General features: G+C 37.9%; 1 long non-coding RNA gene across 2 annotated transcripts; it reads right to left on the bottom strand.

The window, feature by feature from the left end:
• Positions 1–2,541: 2,541 nt before the first annotated feature.
• On the bottom strand, positions 2,542–14,971 carry LOC128851980 (uncharacterized). Of its 2 annotated transcripts, XR_008449551.1 has the most exons (5): positions 13,853–14,971; positions 9,867–9,993; positions 9,524–9,631; positions 6,773–6,918; positions 2,542–2,651 (listed from the first exon to the last, which is right to left on the bottom strand). It is a non-coding gene; the product is annotated as an uncharacterized LOC128851980 (long non-coding RNA). The 2 variants fall into 2 exon arrangements; XR_008449550.1 differs by lacking the exon at positions 13,853–14,971 and having other exon boundaries at positions 9,867–11,412.
• Between the last annotated feature and the right edge of the window lie 369 nt (positions 14,972–15,340).

Raw genomic sequence — 15,340 nt, 5'->3', positions numbered from 1 at the left:
TTTCTTGGGCACAGAGAACAATTGTGTCTGAATAGCTGTCTTTAAGACATCTGAGATGCTGTTTGTGTTTTTATCATCAGACAATCTAGTTTGCTCGAGGTTCTTCCTGGCTGCAGTGGATAGTTTTACAAATAAATCTTTTTCAACCGAATGGACAGTTGGTTTTGCATCTGATGCTCTCAAGATGACAAGCAGAGCTTCCAGTCAACCACAAAAATTGTGTTTCTGCCCAATGCCAGTTAAGGAAGACATTTTGCTGCCAGTGATAAAACCAGACGTTACTGCGCAACTGTTCAAGTCCCACAGATTTACATATCCTAGAGGGAAAAAGATGTTTATTTTTTACTATGATCATGTCTCTTTTATAATACATGCCATGAAGGAGTTGAAAAAGTTTGAAATCTTCTCTTTTGTGCTATTTTTCTGATTACTCTGCAGTCTTTGGAACAGCTTGAGGATTATGGATTTCCACTACAGATGGCCTGTAAACAGTTCTATTTTGTGAAAATTTTGACAAATTTTTCACTAAATTAAGCTGCCATTTGCCTTTGAATCCAAGTCTCTTCTTAAGATCAAGCTCACATTGCACCTGAAACCTTTGTAATTTTTTATTGGAGTAGGGTAAGAGTTCTAAAAGCTTATTTTGACAAATTCTGTGGGTTTCTCCACCTATTTCTGCATTCTTTTGGTTTATGGGGTAGGGCAAGTTCAGTTTTAATTAAGTCAGCAACGTTTTAACTGCAAGTATTAGACTGGACTGCGTCTCCATTCTGCCGCAACCATGCTCTAGTAGAAGATTACTGACTATCCTGTGGGTAATTTTGTATTTCTCAGAGATGCGTTTTATGCATTGCATGCTTATTTCTTTCTTAAATATACATCAAGGAAGTTAAGTTGTGTACACGCAGATTCCAACTGTAATTACATCTCCTGTTCCAAAGGCCGTCTTCCAGTGCAGGGATTAGTGCTTAGTGGGCCCATAGAAAATAAAGTCCTTCTCAACGTTTGGTTTCTGCATACTTAAGGAGAGCCTTCACTGAAAATGGTAAAAATGGTGAATGAATTTCACTACAGTGATTAGCTGCGCACATTAAGACTAACAGAAAGTTACAGTTTATAGTTGGAGGTGTTGGGGGCAACCAACTTTGGTATTTCTGTGGCTGAATGTAGTGTGATTTATGAAGCCTAAAAGGACACTTTCTTATCCTACTGAGAAACAGAATAAAATAACAAGAATTCTAGAACATTTGAGAATAACTTTCAGTAGAGAAATTAGGATAAAATCCCTTCCCAATTTAAATAAAATTCTGTTGAGTAGGGTTTTACCCAGCATACAGATTTTCAGCTTCCTTTGACTAAAGCCTAAAAAAAGATTAAAGCTCCATGGCAACTGCTATCTTAACTCCTGACAGGCACAGTATAAATTACATCTTGGAAAAACCTAATACTGAAAGTTTTATTTAGGTCACCAGGCAGGCCAGGAGATGGTAGGCTTCTAGATACCACCCCAAACTTCATTTTGCCCCTGAATGGTCTCAGCAAGGTAGAGATTTTTGTGGGAGGCAAGCCGGATGCTATATAGTCATATGCAATATGAATTTAAAAATCTGACAAGTTTTAGGTGCGTAAATTTGTTTTATACTTTTGGGGAAAAGACTGCAATTTACTCGCGACTGTAACCTTCCATTGAGGAATGCAGCAAGAGTCATCTGGGACACAGCAGTCCAGACAGGTACTATGAAAGGTTTCCCCAGTAGCTGCATTTGCTGGCAGTGGAGGAACAGTATTGGATGGTTTTTTTTGTTGGCGGTGTTTTGTTTTGTTCTGGGGTTTTTTTTGTTCTCTTTTTAGGGAGATGGACAGTTTCTGCAATTAATTCATTTGCCAACAGGTGCCCCAGCATTCATGTTTGTGCTATGGAAGCTCTGTGTCCCATTTGGGCTTGTATGGAGATACTACTTCCTTGCTGTTATTTGCATGAAGATTATCTGGGACTGTTAATTCCTTACTTCTGCTTTCTTGTTCTTTGACTTCTTTCAACCCTGTCCTCTCTGGACTATGTGCTTTTCGGGCCCTGAAGAATGCCTTTAATTGTTGTCTGAGGAACTCTATTTGAGGTATTAAAATAGGCTGGTGCCTGAGGCAGGGAGGGATTGGTAAATGGGGTGATCAATTCTGCTCTCCAGTGCAGGGTCAAAAAGAGGGGCTGTATGCTCCCCAGTCTGTCAGCTGCTGTTGGGGAGACACAGAATTATTCCAAGACTCCTTTTGACCTTATCAGACAGCGAAGTTTAAGTCTTCAATATCCCATTTAAAAGGAGAAAGTACCCATCGTTTCTCAAATTAAAATAAAACCAAGGTAATATCAAGACCACGCTAGAGTTTTAGTCCGCTGTTTATTTACGTTATTGCTTAATTAGAAGTTTTGTCTTGTAAATGTTTAATACTAACATGCTATCTATTACTGGAGATGGATAAGAAGTAGAATCGTAGAAGCATTTACAGTAAAATAATTAGTTTTACAGACCTGCAAGTAGGACTGCTTTTCCCTTTCCTCTGGCAGCTGGAGTTTGCTGATCACAGTATGATACAAGCCTTCATAACCTGGAACAATGTTATGCTGGTGTTCAAATGGATCCCAAACTTTTATCCTGCGAACAAAAATGTACATACAGACAGTACATTCTATAAGAAAAACCTAAATATGGGGTTTTTTTTCCCCGAAGGTATATTATTGAGATGCTAACAAACAATTACATTACCAGTTGGACACAGTTTTATGAATTAACCATTAGGGCCTGGGGCACAAGATGCAAGCTAGTGTGACTATTAAATAGCTTTGGAGAGTTTTTTAAGTTTATAAAACAGTAAATTATTTGGAGTTTTGAGTATTGGGTTAGATCATTGGGATTTCTGCATCTGTGAAGAACTCTTGATATTAATTTCATAATTAACTTGTAAGTGCTGAATAATGATAATAGAAACCATACAGAAACAGACCGGTGATCATTTTCTAAATAAAGATACATACTTTGTTTGGCTACTCTTTGCAATACAGTAATTTGTAATCTAACGGTTCTATATGCTGGACTGGCAAATTCATCTATGCTATGATTACATTTTCTTTAGTAGCAGAAGGTAAGAATAATTGAGTCTTTCTCCTCTTATACTATTAAAATATTTGTAGTAAACTGTGAAAGTTCTTCTGGGCGGTTTTATGTAAAGACCATTGCAATAAAATTTGTAATTATTATAGTAGAGCTATTCTAAAACAGCCTCAGAAGACACAGTTCCCAAAGCGTGGCCAGGTAAGTGAATGGAGTAAGCATTAATTCTTACACCTATGCAGCAGTTGGCTCCGCTTGCTGTGCGGAGACACCTTAATGCATTAGCTGATGAAGCTTTACAAGCCAAAAGGCTTGTCTACCTGTAAATGTGCTCTGCACTTCTGAATCCTGATTAAGGATAAAATAGGATGCTTCCTTGAAAAGTGACATTTAAGTGTTTAAACTTTTCTTTAGAGAAATCCTGAATGTTTTGTCACATGCTTGTGGCAGTTGCCACAGAGACAGAATTGCTTTAGGGGAAGCAGGTCAGATACATGTCTTGTACTTAATAAATTATTTTTTGAGAATCTCTCTCTCTCATATTTAGTTTGTCATCTTCACTTGCTGGCATGAAGCACAACAGCAGAGAAGAAAGCACCCACAGATTTCAAAAGCTTGACTTTGTGGAGTGGACCAGAATAACTGAGCTGCAGCTTCAGTAACTGCTGACTGTAAAAGGCTGCTAAAACTTACAAAAATTAAATGAACTGAGCAGTAATGTAAAACTTTTCTTAATAATTCAGATCCTGTAAGTCCACCACTGACTGTAACCAGAGACATTCCTGCATCTATTCTGTCTCCGGATTAAGGTTTTGTTGTTTTATTAAAATACCCTGATATTTTAGAACACTGCCTCTAGGCAGAATTTTCTTTAAAAAAAACTCAGTAGAAAAAAGCTGTTATTAAATTAAGATCATGTTAGTATGCTTGCCAAAACAACAGATCATTTGATAAGGCTCCTTCTCGAACCTTATGGCCAAAGTAAATCTGCATATAAAGAGATGTAAAATGTGCCCAGATTCTAGTCCTAGTTTTCCTTCTCACTAAATTAATTCTGTTTAGAAGCTATGCTTTTATCTGATGAATATAAAAATGACATACTTCCATTCAATTCTTTATAGCTGAAGCTAAGTTCTTTAGTCTGATTGTGCTTTCAAATACCTTTTATTTTCCCACTGATATAAACTGAAATTATTTCCTAACAGCTTGCACCTGTCCTCTCTACCCAGTTTTCCAAAGGTGGTGTGCAAAAACACTCTTCAGCAGGTGCTTCATCTCCTGTTCAACAACCTAAATAACCGGTAAAACTGAGGTGCACTTTTAAACTGGGGCCTTGGCAGAATATGGGAACCGCATGAAGCAGGTTCTGTCTCTGTTCAAAAGCTGGCTCAAGTGTTAAGGAAAAAAATATTTAAAAGCCAGAAACACATAATAAAGTTGAAACTGTTTAATTTTTGTCTTGCATAGTGAAAATGAGGGGAGACACTGGGGGCATATTTTGAGCACCGCTGGTAGCCAGCTGGGTGGGCGTTCCTTGTGTGTTCCTTGCATCCCCCTGGGAAAAGCAAGCTGAACTGTGTCAGAGGTTATGCTACCACAGCAGCACAAAGTCTATGGGGAAGGCTGACTTTTCCCAGCAAAATCCAGATACACAAGTAAAGAAAATGTAAAGGCCTAGAATGTGAGGAATGGTGCAATTCCCATGGGGCATCAAGATTAGGATAAACAAGAAGAAATATCTAATGGTACGTGGCAATTCAGGTGACGGCTGCAGAATACAGCTGCCCAGGTACAAGATTCTAGTTGTGCAGAAGGACTACCTACTGCTGGAGTGAAGGCAGGGATGTTGCTATATATAAAGGGCCTATCCTAGTACAGGGGAAAGGTTGGCCCAGTAATAACAAACTTTAGAATGGCAATGGGTATAAACTAGAGAGGGGCAGATTTAGACTAGACGTAAGTAAGAATTTCTTCACCATGAGAGTGGTGAGGCTGGCACAGGTTGCCCAGGGAAGCTGTGGCTGCCTTGAGGTGTTCAAGGCCAGGTTGGATGGGGCCTTGGGCAGCCTGGTCTGGTGGAAGGTGTCCCTGCCCATGGCAGGGGGGTTGGATCTGGATGATCTTTAAGGTCCCTTCCAAACCAAACGGTTCTATGACTATTAATAAATGACCTCTTAACGGGATTTCCAGCTCTACTTTTCTACTTGTTGTATGTGTAATTAATTAATAACAAAGTAATAATATTCTCCACCCTCAGAGAAAATTTGGTGTATGTTCATGTATTTTAAGCAGCACCTAGAAGCTATACTTTGATTTCTACCTATTCAAAAAACATTGGAGGAATGCTTCAAAGTATTTTCTTTGATAAGTGCTAATTTTTGGCAGAACGGACTAACAAAATAAGTACATGAATTTTTAGCAACTAGATAACATCTTCAGTAAGTAACGCTTAGTGTGCTGATAATTTGAGTAGTTTCATGCAAATATTCATGAGTATTTGGTTATTTCTATAAATACTACACCTAGCAGTCACTTTTCAACATGAAAAGTGCATTTAAGCTTATAAAAATACCCATCATTCTGATTTCTAAGTTTCATAGCATGATATCATCAATTTTCGCTTCTTCAGTGTAGCTGGGAAGCCCATGTAGGTCAAGACAGTATTGTATGGAAAGAAGATGGATGTTCTATTGTGAAAGATACAGAGTTGGCACAGGGCTCACAAACTGAACAAAGCGAGATGGTGCGAGTGGCATGAACACACAGCAACCTAGAGAGCAGGAGATCATCTGACAAGTCAGCCACAAGCTCAAGAACTTTTCTGCAGCTTTATGTCAGCACTTTTATTTTTTATCTCGTTTATATTCAATTAAAAATATCAACCTTCTTCTCAATCTTAGCCTGTTTATTTATACAAGTAGCATTGGTCAATGAACTTTAAAGCTAAATGGACCTCTAGGCACAAGCCCTTTCATGAGGAACTATGAATTACTGTATCCGTACATGAGGAACTATGAATTACTGTATCCGTACGCATAGCCACTTATAATAACTTCTCCAGTTGATCTGTCTGTTGACCCAATGCAGTCATGACTGAGAAAATCAAGGCAAATCATGTCAAATGAACACAGACCTGAAAGCCTGTACAGTAAGTCATATGGGAAACCGCTCATAGTAAAGTCAAACGCAGCCTGCTGGTCATACTTTATACATACAGATGACAGTAAACAGCAAAGAATATTAATAAACTTTGCACATTTGTGAAAAAAAAAGGCATTCTGGTTACAACACAAACTGTAAAATTCTTATTACCATTTAAAATTTGATCTTTAGGAAGACATACTATAAAATTCCTGGTTCAAAAATTAACCATTGGTGTAAATTAAGCAATCGAAAGATAGATGTAATTATGATTATGACCCCAGAACACTTACCTATTTGAGAACTTCCTAATACAAGATGATAATGGAGGCTACGGAGTGAAAACAAGATAGAAATAAATGACATAATGAAGAGGAAAAAAAAAAGGAATACCGAGAAGGACAAAAGAGCTTCTCGGCATTCTAACAGTTGTTACAAAATACATCCATCAGGAAGCAGAATAATATTGTGAGATTTGAGAGAAAGTGTATGAACATCATACATTAGGATGTTTTTTTCCTCACCTTTTCATCTCCACTGAGCAAGTACCGATCAATGGCATCTGCTTTTCACTTAGTAAGTTCCTTTTTTTCCCCATTTCATGTTTTACCTTCTCCGGTCTCCTTTCCTGTCTTAATTTCCTTGCACCTTTCCCATGGGGTCCAAAGTTCTGAAAAAATATTAAATATTGACATTTGTCTCCTGATACAACCTTTTGATTACATTTATTCCCCAGAAGGAAGGATGCATAATTTACTGAATAGGTGATCACTACAATTTTAAGGCTTTTGGAAAACCTGCTTCCTTCTTATCTTTTGGATATTGTAAGCAGGTAGTGATAGACTGCACCTTAAATAACTACTGTAAACAGCAATGCTGGATTCAAGATAAATTCCTTACGTTTACTCAGAAGTCAAAAATGAAAGTCTGGAGGTGCAGACAGCGAAGAGGTGAATGGAAAGGAGTGAGGAAACTGAGTCTGCTTTACCTTCTGTTCACCCAGGACCGCTTTGCCAGTGACAAAGCTTATGGGTTACAGATAAAATAAGACTGGAAATCCCTGCTTTAGACTGATGCCTAGAGAGATAGTAGTGCTACTTAAATAGCATTTTTACTCCCACTTCTCATGCATCTAGGGTCACTAATTCTTGCATTTGAAGGAATACAATATAATAATTGTGCATCAGTCTGGTCTTCATCTCTTTGAACTCCCTGCTTCAAGACAAGGACACTCTGGCTTTAAGGAAGGCTACAATGACCTCATTTATTTATTTCAATAATTTATACTTCAGTGCAAATCCATGGCCTGGACAACTGATGTTTCAGCTTCAGCTCTGCAGTGCTAAAGAAGTTAAAAGTTGTCACCTGTCATTCCTTTGCTCATTCTTCTTTTGGGTGCAGTTTCCTAGTGCATGTCCCTGGTGGCCCTGGACAGAAGATGGCCTGCCAGAATAGATTGCTCAGGAATTTTCTTTGTTTTCTGGCTCAGCCAGCCCTTTACAAACCCAGTCTCTAAATCCCCAATGACAAAAAGGTCCCTGGCAAAACATCAGGATTCTTTGATATCACATGAACCATGTTCTGGGAACAGCACCAAAAGATCTTATCCAAACATTTCTCACAGACCTCACAAACGCCAGGGAAAACCAACCCAGTCCAAAAGGCACAAGGAGGAATGAGTTGCATCTTTCTGCTCCAGTGAGGTCTTTATTACTCTTAGAGGGTTTTATCCCAGAAAGTGTCTTCTTTTGTCTTCTTGTTTCTGGAAAAGGGAGCTTTAGCTCACAGTTTGGGTCCCGCAGTAGCTTTGAGACTAAGTAGTACAGCTGACCTTAACCAGACTTAAAGTTTCCACTCAAGTACACAATATACTCTAAATAATTGCTTATTTTCAGATTTTAACTTTATTTGGAGATACTTCCATGAGTATTTGACGGATTTGAAGAGAACGCCCTTTATGACTATTATGAAAATAAAAAAAAAACACTGAGGACAGGTACATAAAAGTCTACGCTGGTGATCTGTTCACTTTCTGGGTGAAATACAGGATGCTCATCACTACATATAAAAAAAACTGATGTGATCTAGCTTACAGAGAATATAGAAATTAGCAAAATTTTCTACCTGCAATTGTCTCACTGGGTTCAGAAGGAATGTTTCAGGTATCTTTTCCTGACCTAAGCTTCACAGGATTTAAGGACTTGGACATTTCTTAGAATAAGCCATTGTTTGACGTTAACGTCACTGAATATATGGTAGAATCTTGTATGATTTACAAGAAGATGTAAGATTCATATTCAATGATGGATCTTGGAGAATAATACTCATTTTACTGACGAATTATTGAGATAACAACAGAAGCTTGAATTCAGCACTGCAATTAAGATCTTTGGTTCCCAGATTTGCAGAGATGTTTAAGATCAGAGTACATTTCAGTGCTAAGGAGCAGCCAATACACATGGAACATAATTTAAATTTTCTTAAAGTTTCACAGGATTCCTACGAAATTTGGTTCAGATCTCCCGTATTCTCGCAAGAATGAATGTACTTGTTCACCATTTAAGCTTGTCTCCTTTGTCACATGATTGATTTCAGAGCACTGAGGTCATTTGCTATTATTTTTTTTTTAACCACATGGCATACAGTTTTTCATTGCAAACTTGATAGAGATGTTCACAGGAAACAGTAGGAAATTAAGTAGTGTAGCATAGTAAAGTTGAAGAGATTATTGAAATATGGCAGAACAGAACATAACATGCAGTAACTCAGGAATATGGAATGACAACACTGATATTTTGAGATTTACATTTGCAGGAACCTTTCAGAAATGAATCAATGCATAGAAACAATTCTCCTTTATTTAACAAATAGCAACAGAAATCAAACTCCTCACCAGTAAGATGAACTGAAGATAATTTGGCCACATGTCTGCAGTTTTCAGATTCCAGAGTGTTATCTCAGTGACTTCAGGTTGTTTTTTTTTTTTAATACAGCTAAATGCCAAGAGTTGATAGCCCAGGCAATTAATGAAGCAATGGCAAATAAAGTCATTGCAGCAACCCTGAAGAGTGTGACAGAAGGCAAAAGCGCTAAAACTGAAAAGTTCTACTTTCTTGATTGCCTGCTGTCCTGTAAGACAGCAGAGTTGTTCATAGCAGGAGGGAGGTTGCTACTACACCACGACAGGCACTTTTAATACAGCAATTGTTTTTAAATCTGTAACATTATCTGAAAAGAAAATGTGCTCTCTCAAGAATACTTCAGGGTCAACTCACCTCAGTGTAAAGCAAGGGCAGCCCTGCTGGCCTTCTGAAAGTAATGGAGTAATACAGAATTTGCTCTTGGAACAGCTGCCAGGCATGACAGGATGTAGGTTCCAGAATCTGGAAGGTTTAATGGAGGTGTGTGAGAGCCAAAACCTCCTGCCTTCAGACAGAACACACCTAGGTGAAAAGGTTAGGGGTAACAGCCCAGATTTTTAGGAGGAATTAGTCACGTAAAGTGGCTGGAAAGTTGCCAGTGTGATCTTCAAAAACACGGGCCACATAAATATCAAAAAAAATAGGCACAACTTCCTTTTCTTGAGAAGAAAGAATATATTTTCTAAATACTTGTTACCTAAAGATCACAAGGAAGTAGTCATTATTTACAACTTCTCCCTGAAGAGCAGCCAGAGTCTTGGCATCTCAGCTTAACAGCCACATCTCCTTTGCCAGCACTGAACAACATAGCTTCTCTTCTATTCCTGTACAAAATAAGAGTCAATTAAAACAGAGAAAATACACCTTGCAAGTACCCTTATTATGTCATGCTACTAAATAAAATCTGAATACTAAGTGTATGTACAAGGAAGACTGGCTTGTTTCCAGATGTGTGTGCACAATCCAGTGGAAGAGGTATATGACAACATCAGGTCTATAGTGTCAGAATTAACTAGATGAGCAAGGTACTGAATAAACCGTAGATGCTCTGACAGAGCCTGATTTGGATTTTCTCTATGATATAACTGGGAGGGGGACGATTGGAAGGGCAATCTTGCTGCTCTGGCGGTTCAGGAATAAAAATACCCTATGAGATTGCCAAATATTCTAGTTAACTGTGCTATTTAATGCTATAAAAGACTGTCATGTACAGTAGTTGGGTTTTAAATGTGGTTTGATTTTGCTTCTTTTGAAATATTTTGCCCTGCCTTTGCCTGCACAGAATCTAGATGCAGCACACATTATGATTTGCTGTGCTCCCAATGTCATTACTGTCTGCAAATCTAGGTTTTAAAGCCTTCAGGCACACCAGCGATAAAATACAGGACTGAATAAGGATATCAACATGCACTTTGGATTATTTTCTTTAGATTCCCTTTTATGTGTGGCCTATTACTTCCTCCTTCTTTCATCCATTTTCTTTGTAACACTTTGTCTCAACTCCTTGCAGCTGGATTTGCCTTTGCAAACTATTTGTCTGTGACACAGAACACTGCCAGTGCCACTTGAAAATCAAATCAATGTGAGTGGCAGACACTGGACTGGCAGACTCCTACACCTCATCACTTAAACCCTGTCAAACATACTCCACAAACAATTATGGCTATCTTTTCCTACCATTATATGCTATAGAAAACCTTTCATTTCTTTACTTGACTACAATATTTACACAGATCAAAAATTAATAACAAACTCTCTGCTGATACAGGGAGTAGGACACTGAAAAAACCCTCCTGCACTGCACTAACACAAATCTTGTTCTCAGAAATTTCAGTTTGACAACCTCAGACATTGCATAAAGGTACATGCTGGGCTGATGTATGAAACCAGGAAAGAATGCTCTTCAGCTTATTTCTGGAATAAGCACTTGAGTATCAGTTAGAGGAAGACATAGTAGGCTGATGAAGGGATGAGGGAATTCATACCTACAAAATATACCCTTTGGATTAATTCCTTATAACATTTGGGTTATAGGATGACAATATATCAGCTAGAGAGCAATGGAGTAAATACAAAGAAATTATTAACAGATCTGACTTCCACAAAAATATAATGATGGAAGGTTGATATTAAGTTGAGTTATGAAGAGGAATTTTTTAATCCTAAATTCTCACTGGTGAAAAAGACTTCCTACTACTCAATATGCACACAGAATATAATATTTTACTGAATTTCTTGGTGTAAGTATGGAGCGATTCATGTGCACAGGAGTATCGGGTATAAACTGGAGAGGGGCAGATTTAGACTAGACATAAGGAGGAATTTCTTCATGATGGGAATGGTGAGGCACTGGCACAGGTTGCCCAGGGAAGCTGTGGCTGCCCCATCCCTGGAGGTGTTCAAGGCCAGGTTGGATGGGGCTTTGGGCAGCCTGATCTGGTGGAAAGTGTCCCTGCCCATGTCAGAGGGGTTGGAACGGGATGATCTTTAAGGTCCCTTCCAACCCAAACTATTCTATGATTCTAAGAAACATGTCTTTCATGCAGCAACTGAAATAATAGAAAAAAACAGAGGTTCAAACAGAAAGCTGAGTAGATTTCCTGAGTCTGCATCTGGCAGGTATTCCTTTCACTGCTCTAACTTCAGAATAAAGTATGAGGTAATAAAATACTGAGGAGAAGGGAAATCAAATGTGAAAGCAGGGAATATGAATGTATTGCCCCCACTCAAAGCAAGAGAGAAAAATAAATACAAATCAGAAAGAACTGAAACTAAGTTTGAAATGACAGTGTGAATGAAGTGCAGAGGCAGAAGAAAAAAAACTCTTAGAAATACGTAAGAGTGTAAAAAGTAACCCAAGAACAATAAAAAAAAGAAGTGAAGAGTAATTTTCCAGCTAGTTAACTGCATCTGAGAGAAACTGTAATATAACATATCTTGTCTCAAAAAAAAGTTGTGAGTATTCTCTCCTTCTATTTTCTTTAATTTAGAAAATCCTGAATCACACATTCAAAGTGTCATATAGCACTGTATTTGATCCAACAGCCATGGCTGAGGAGGTACAACTGTAAACTGCATAATTTAAGGTTTGTTTTGTTTTTCAAATTTATGAGTCTCCTGCTAATAATTTTGAAATTTTTTACATTTCTCTTTTTATTTGCTACATTTGACAGATTAATTCCCACTGAAACATTGGAAAATGCCTATTAAAAATCCTGACAGGGTATGTTATTATTTAACTAAATTGACAGCAAAACAAAACCAGAAATAAGCCCTTCTCTCTGAAATGCTGAAATATGGATAATGAGCCCTTTGTAAGCTATATGATAGGATCCAGAAAGTAAAAAAAAAAAAAATCTACTAAAACCTCACAATCCAGTATAAAATGCAACTTCAAGCTGAGGAAACTCAAGTGAAGTCTGTTAGACAGTGACTCGTACCTTCCTCTGAGGGACATGACAGAATACTGTCATGGAACAGAAAATAAGCTGAAATTGAAGTTATTTGATGTCACTGTTACCATTTTTGTATGATAAGATTTTGAATTAGAAAAAAAAATCCCATAGAAAGTCTAATAGGCTGTTTACCCACAATTAGTGGTGTAGAAAGCAAATTTGACAGCTACCTAGGGAAGTTTAAATGTCTCCCATCATAATTCTTGTGACCAACTGTTAGGGAAAATAAGGAGGTATGATGGATATATTGATGTAAAACTTAGATATTATTGCTAGTGGATTGTGATAGAGTATTGTGTTAAGAGTATAATCAGAACCAGTGTCTGGAAAGTAACCTTTAGAGCAGTTATAAGAATACTGCTCAGTTATGCATAGCCCTGAATACTGCTTAATTATACACAGCCCTTTCTATGGCTGGTTTAAAGCCCAATTCAGCTGAATCAAAAGGTTGTGCAAGAAATGTCAGACCTAGAATAGGTATTTGATTTAATGATAACTAATGATTAAAAGGTTAAACTACTTTGAGGCATTAAATCAAGATTAAATATAGGAATAAGTTAGTAGAACTGCTTGAGATTTTCTTTTAAGTTTTAAAGAATAAATAGAAATGTCTCGAGAAAGAAGATAAGCGATTTTTCTGATCGGTGGAGAAACGTGAAGCATCACTTCTGAGGGAGAACCAAAACAAGGTGGACTTTAAAGAAAAATAATGAACAATAGAGAACTGACAGCCCATGGAAAAACACCATGGAAAAACACTAAGAACTTTTCAAAGAAAGAATATACCAAGAACTTTTCTAATAAAATACCTATTATATAACATATATATATATATCTGATGATTTTGCGTGGGCTTTTGCCACTCACTGAGGTGATGGCCCACTTCTGAGTTGTTAATAAAGCAAACCCAGAGTTACCCACAGCCTGGTGAAAATCCTTTAACACCAACAGACTCACGGCAGAAGTCTAAGGATGCCACAGCCCTGAAAATTACAAATTATTTGTGCAGCAAGCGGCTTAGAAGCAATAAGGATCAGCTTTGTATCAGATCGGTCAGCTATCACTAATTGTGTGAGCTGTCGTGCTTTTTGTTGTACAAAGAAGTCAACTCCACCTGTTCCTAAAGATTGTTTATGTTCATATGGTTAGCTATAATTCAGAATTAGCATAAGACGCTGATCCTTGCCGCCTTTCAGCTGTTAACCTCCATGTCTCAATACCTATTTACTTCCCTGTGGATGACCTATCCCAAATGCAGAAGGAAAGAAGCAGCTCATTTGTCCAGAACGATCAGCACTCCTTCGGTCCTCTAAATGAAAAGAAGACTTCTTTTAGAAAGATCGATTAGCTATAAACTGATTTTATGATTTAATGAACAGAAAGAAAACCAAATACCATGAAACCTCTCTCACCGTGACCAGTTGGTTACCATCAAAAAAACTAACAATCAGCTCCCTGTTCAGTGCTGATATCAGTGCACACCTAAGGCAAGGTGATGTATGTCTTAACCCTTCATTTTTATTGATAAATAAATTAGCTATAACGCATTTCTCAATTACTTTTTTTTTAATCATTTGTTATGAGATGTGCCAGGCTCCTAACTCTTCACCATAGTGCCAAGGATGAACTTCAAATAATTTTAGAGGCCTGGAGTTTTTACATGCAATAATGAAACTATAGCTTTATATAATAAAAGAAATAATTTCGATTTCAATAAGCTTCTCTCAATATACATTTAAGAAACCACTGCAGCTGAGCTGGATAAAAAATTGGCTGAGTAAAAAAATCAGAACATTCTTCAGTATGTCATCACAAATTGGGATAAACTGAAATAAGTCAAAATACTGTCTTTTTAAGGAAAAATGAAGATATTTAAGCTTGGAAACAATTAAACATTTAGTTCCAAAATTCTCTGTCAAAATAAACACTTCAGACATTCAACACATATTTCTGTGCTGAACAAAATCAAAACATGCAACATGCATTAACTATACCTTCCACCCTTTTTCAGCCAATTTATTTCTTGATAAACAATATGCCTGTTTAACATATGACAGAAACATCCTGCAGCCTGTCTGTAGTGAGGCATTTTGAGAGATTCCCTTTTACACACATGGATAACCTAGTCACTGTTGCTGCTGCTTGGCCTAATTTTCTCAGGTATAATTATTTTACTCTCAAAATTATTTCCCTTTTATACAGTTTGGGTGTCCTTATTCACGTTACAAAGAACAGCAGACATAAACCCCAAAGAACGACGACACATATATCACAAGGTTTTGCTTTGCTTGCTGTGATACTGAAGTAATGGTTCCCAAAAGAGGCCATAACTCAGCACAGGCACAATGCGCTGATCTCCTACCTGGTCCCCATCTGCTACAAAGCTAATTTGAGGACAGATCATAGAATCATAGAACAGTTTGGGTTGGAAGGGACCTTAAAGATCACCCAGTTCCAACCCCCCTGCCATGGGCAGGGACACCTCCCACCAGATCAGGCTGCCCAAGGCCCCATCCAACCTGGCCTTGAACACCTCCAGGGATGGGGCAGCCACAGCTTCCCTGGGCAACCTGTGCCAGTGCCTCACCACTCTCATGGTGAAGAAATTCCTCCTTATGTCTAGATGCCCAAATCCAAAGCTTTGTGAAGTGTAGGAGAGCACTTCCACCTGGGAAACCCCTGGGAACTGAAAGGTCAACTCAAGTTGTGCCAGGGG

This window comes from Cuculus canorus, chromosome 4 (assembly GCF_017976375.1).
Source record: "Cuculus canorus isolate bCucCan1 chromosome 4, bCucCan1.pri, whole genome shotgun sequence".
Classification (NCBI taxonomy): Eukaryota; Metazoa; Chordata; class Aves; order Cuculiformes; family Cuculidae; genus Cuculus; species Cuculus canorus.
The sequence above is the reverse complement of the archived record's forward strand: the minus strand, read 5'-3'. Positions and strand labels throughout refer to the sequence as shown.